We start from the raw sequence: 5,954 nt of genomic DNA on the forward strand, positions 1-5,954 counted from the left end.
ATATATATTCAACTTTTCAGATAACTCATATTTAGATAGCTGGTAGTAGATAACAGAAAGGCTAGATCTAATACCAGAAGTATGAGGGATGTGAGAATTTGACATCTAGCCTATCTTTATTGGCTTTCCTCTTTCCAAAACCTAATGGATTGCTTCCTGTTATAGAGTCTGCCAAAATGTATAAAAATATTTCAAATATCCAGAGAAGCTTCACGTTCATTGATCAGGGTTTATATATTGATTTGTGGCTATGAGAGACCCATTTCTTCCACTTCTGTCTGTTGTAATAAAAATGAAATGGATACCAATCTGAACTGAAAGAGATATGTAATGGCAGAGGATTTTTTTTTTTCATTTTGGTCTTAGAATGTTGTTACATTAAGTCATGCTATTTGTTAATGATCACAATAATAGTCCAAGTCAACTCTGATATTCCCTGAAGTCATCCTAAAATCAAAAGACGTGTTTTCAGGGTGTCTGCTATATGACTGCTTACTGCAGAAGTTTGCGTCTGAATCTCTACCTCAAAGGAAAAATAAATATTTTCAGGTTTTTAGAATTACACAAACACACACATAACATGCAGCAGTCATATGCTACCTTCATATGATGTTTATTAGGTTCATTCCAAAGTGAAACAAAGTGAGAGGCGAGGCCAAGATGGCAGAATAGTCAGGCGCTTTGTGTCCTCCCTCTTACAACAAAGATCCGAAAAAACAACTGAATCAGATATATACAACAATCTAGGAACCCTAAGCATCAAAGACAAAGCTGAAGAATTGGACTGAACGACAAGTGGAAGGAGAAATAATTCAAAATCAGCAGAAATGGCGAATTACGGATCGTGGGATTGCTGGCATCCTGCTAGCTGAATCTGCACAGTGCACACAGGGGGAGGCAAGCAGCAAAATCCCAAGCCAAAACCCACCCCATCTGGTGCAGCCAAGCAGCAGCGAATCTGCATGTACCTCCAGAACCAAACAGGAGCGACACCAGACCTGCAAAAGTTAAGCGCAAGCTCCCAAACCACTGTACATGCAAGATAACCCTCCCCCCACTAGAGCTCCCTGGCTGAGGAGCACTCCCTTCTCATCCATCCCCCTCCTTGCTTTGACACCAGTTCAGCGATATTCAACACTGCCATGCCCCCTAAACCAGGAACTCATGACCCGGTACAGGGGTACCCTCCTCTTCACCTAGTCATTGGCAAAGGGGGTCCACAGACATGCAGCACCCTTAATCCCTGCCAATCACCTGCACCAGTGTCTTACTGGCAGACCTGGCACAACACACTCTTATAGGACAAAATGGTCAGGGCAGCCACCTGAAGCACATTTTCACCTGCAGCAGCCAAGTGGGAGCTGCAGATCTGTGACATTCAACACCACCCCACCCCCTAAGAAGGGACCTCACCTACCCACATGGGAGGCCTGAGGGCCGGAGGTATCACCAACTCCATCTAGCTGCCCACAACAGGGGCCTGAGAATTAGTGGTGCCGCCCAATCCCTTCAGCCAATGGCACCGGGCACTACTGCATTATACTTCCCACTATGTATTCTAGTGAACAGGGGCACACTCTCCATCCAGGCACCTGAGGGCAGACAACAGCCCCCTGCCTTGCCCCCACATCACCCCGCAATGCAACCAGAGAACTGTGCCTGCTCCAAACACCCACACACAGCCCTGCCCACCCACGACTGTAGGTGAAAGTCTCTGCACCACACACTTGGTGATCGACAGCGTGGGCATCTGCACCCTGACCAACTGGTAAGTGGCAGAGCACACACAAAACACCCAACCCAACAAGCAGGGAGGACACCCCCTGCACCCACGGCCAGGTGTTCAGCAAGATAGATTCATCACCTCACCAAAAATGCAGCCTACATCTTCAGCACACCCTCAAGAACTGTGAACATACTCCCAGGCTCACAAACCTAGTAGCTGCTCTAACCACCTTGAGACAGATTAACAACAAAGCCAGATTAATGACCAGAATAGCACATGTGCCCAGGCTACTTGGACATATCAAAACAAAACAAAAACTCAGGATACAGTAAACAAATATATAATAAATATATATAATAACTTACTGATGCCTCGGAGACAACAGTCAATGTCAAATCACATAAAGAAGCAGGACAAGATGACTCCAACAAGCTACCAAAATAAAGAACCAGAAAACCTTCCAGAGGAAGATAAGGCAATGAAACTACCTGATAAAGAATTCAAAAGACTAATATACAGAGCTCTCCCAGAGATCAGGAAGGATCTCAGGCAAAACACAGACCAAATCAAGGAACACACAGACAAAGCAATAGAAGAATTCAGGAAAATAATACAAGGACAAAATGACAGAATAAACAGGCTGCTAGAAACCATACAAAAACAGCAGCTAGAAATTCAAAAGATTAACAATAAAATTTCAGAATTAGAAAACTCAGCAGAAGGTCATAGGAGCAGAACTGAGACAATGGAAGTCAGAATTAGTGAGATTGAAGATAAATCCCTTGACACCAATTCGTTTGAGGAAAAATCAGAAAAAAAAAAATGAAGAAAAATAAAGAAAGCCTAAGAATTATGTGGGATACTAACAAGAGGAAAAACCTACAAGTGATTAGAGTACCAGAACAGGGGAGAATAACAGAAAATACAGAAAGAATTGTTGAAGATTTTCTGGCAGAAAACTTCCCTAATATCATGAAAGAAGAGAAGATATCTATCTAAGAAGCTCAACAAACACCATACAGGATAGACCTCAAAAGAAAGTCACCAAGACATATCATAATCAACTTTGCCAAAACCAAAGACAATGAAAGAATTCTGAAAGAGGCTAGGGATAAATGAAAAGTCACCTACAAAGGAGAACCAATAGGACTAATCTTTGATTACTCAGCAGAAACCATACAGGCAAGAAGGCAATGGGATGACATACATAAAGACTTGAAGGAAAAAAAAATTGCCAGCCGAGAATTATATATCCAGCAAAATTATCCCTTATATACAATGGTGAAATTAAGTCATTTCCAGGTAAACAGAAATTAAGGCAATACGTAAAAACCAGACAAAAACTATAAGAAATATTAAAAGGAGTCCTCCAGTTAGAGAACCAAAAACATCAGACAACAATCCAAGACTAGGACACAGGACAGTTCAACCAGATACCAACCCAGATAGGAAATTCACAAAAACAAAACAAAGCTAAGAGACTGAAAATAGGGAAGCAGAGATGTGAATATATAAATGACGACAATGTCAAAACAAAAAAAGAGGGAATAAACTGTGTAGTCATAGAACTTTCATATGCAAAGGAAGCCAAGGCAATATCAAGAAACAAAAGACTGGTTTAAACTTAAAAAAATAAAGGTAAATTTCTAGGTAACCATAAAGGAAGCTAAGAAACCTACACATCAAAGTAAAAAAGAAGAAAAACATAAAGACTCAGACTCAGTAAAAACAAAAACAACAATAATAAAAGAGATGAAAAGAAAATACATAAACAAAAAGAACTCAGCACAGAAGATTAAGTGGAACAAAAAAACTGTCAATACCACACGCACAAATACAACAAAATGTCAGCAGTAAACTCATACCTATCAATAATTACACTAAATGTAAATGGCATACATGCACCAGTAAAGAGACAGAGAGTGGCAGAATGGATTAGAAAAACACAATCCACCTACATGCTGTCTACAAGAGACACACTTTAGACACAAAGACATAAACTAACTAAAACTCAAAGGATGGAAAAAATATCAAGCAAACAATAATCTAAAAAGAGCAGGAGTGGCAATATTAATCTCTGATAAAATATATTTTAAGGCAAAATCCACCATAAAGGTTAAGGAAGGACACTATATAATGATTAAAATGTCAATACACCAGGAGGACATAACCATAATAAATACATATGCACCCAATGACAGGGCACCAAGGTAAAACAAACTCTAATAGCAGGAGGCTTCAACACACCATTTTTGGTGAAAGAAACTCAGTAAAGATACAGAAGATCTAAATGTCATCATCAACCAACTCGACCTCATACACGTATCAGAACACTCTACCCAACAGCAGCAAAGTATACATTCTTTTCCAATGAACATTTTAGGCCACAAAGCAAGCCTTAATAAAATCCAAAACATTGAAATAATACAAAGCACCTTCTCTAATCAAAATGCCATAAAAGTAGAAATCAATAACAGAACAACACCTTGCTTAAAAACTACTGGGTAATATGCAGATGACACAGCCTTGCTGAAAGTGAAGAGGACTTGAAGCACTTACTGATGAAGATCAAAGATCAGTATGGATTACACCTCAACATAAAGAAAACAAAAATCCTCACAACTGGACCAATAAGGAACATTTGATAAACTGAGAAAATATTGAAGTTGTAAAGGGTTTAATTTTACTTGAATCCACAATCAATGCCCATGGAAGCAGCAGTCAAGAAATCAAATGATGCATTGCATTTGGCAAATCAGCTACAAAAGATCTCTTTAAAGTGTTAAAAAGCAAAAATGTTACTTTAAGGACTAAGGTGTGCCTGACTCAAGCCATGGTGTTTTCAATCTCCTCATATGCGTGTGAAAGCTGGACAATGGATAATGAAGACCAAAGAAGAATTGATGCCTTTGAATTATGGTGTTGGTGAAGAATATTGAATATACCATGGACAGCTAGAAGAACGAACAAAGCTGTCTTGGAAGAAGTACAGCCAGAATGCTCATTAGAATCGATGACAGCAAGACTTCGTCTCACATACTTTGGACATGTTATCAGGAGGGACCAATCCCTCGAGAAGGACATCATGCTTGGTATAGGAGAGGGTCAGCAAAAAAGAGGAAGTCGCTCAATGAGATGGATTGACACAGTGGCTGCAACAATGGAGTCAAGCATAACAATGATTGTGAGGATGGCACAGGACCAGGCAGTATTTCATTCTGTTGTACATACATAGGGTTGCTATGAGCTGGAGCTGACTTGACGGCACCTAACAACAACAACAACAATAAAAGAAATCAAGGATGGAATAAAAAAAAATCATAGAATCAAATGAAACGAAAACACATCTTACCAAAACCTTTGGGACAGGGCAAAAGTAGGGCTTAGAGGTCAATTTATAGCAATAAATGCACATATCAAAAACAAAGAAAGGGCCAAAATCAATACATTAACCCTACAACATGAACAAATAGAAAGAGGGCAGCAAAAGCAGCCCTCAGGCACCAGAAGAAAGGAAAAAATAAAGATTAGAGCAGAAATGAAGCCCTGGTGGTGCAGTGGTTAAGAGCTCAGCTGCTAACCAAAAGGTTGGCAGTTTGAATCCACCAGCTGCTCCTTGGAAACACTATGGGACAGTTTTACTCTGTCCTATAGGGTCACTATGAGCCGGAATCAACTCAGGGCAATGGGTGCAATTTGTTTGTTTATTTGTTTGGAGCAGAAATAAATGAAGCAGAGAACAGAAAAATAATTGAAAGAATCAACAAGATCAAAAGTTGGTTCTTTGAAAAGATCAACAAAATTGAAAAACCATTGGCCAAACTGGCAAAAGAAAAGCAGAAGAGGAAGCAAATAACCTGAATGAGATATGAGACAGACGATATCGCAACAGACACAAATGAAATAAAAAGGATCATAACACAGTACTATGAAAATTTGTACACCAGAAAACTTGAAAATCTAGAGGAAATGGACAAATTTCTAGAAACACACTACCTACCTAAACTAACACAAACTGAGGTAGAAATTAAACAGACCTAAAACAAAAGAAGAGATTGAAGAGGTAATTAAAAAAAACTCCAGACAAAAAAAAGTCCTGGCCCAGATGGCTTCACTGGAGAATTCTACCAAACTTCCAGAGAAGAGTTAACACCAATACTACTCAAGCTATTTCAGAGCACAGAAAAGGAAGAAACACTCCAAAACTCATCCTATGAAGCCAGCATAA

The sequence above is a fragment of the Trichechus manatus genome, unplaced genomic scaffold (genome assembly GCF_000243295.1).
Source record: "Trichechus manatus latirostris isolate Lorelei unplaced genomic scaffold, TriManLat1.0 scaffold00051, whole genome shotgun sequence".
In the NCBI taxonomy this organism is placed as follows: domain Eukaryota; kingdom Metazoa; phylum Chordata; class Mammalia; order Sirenia; family Trichechidae; genus Trichechus; species Trichechus manatus.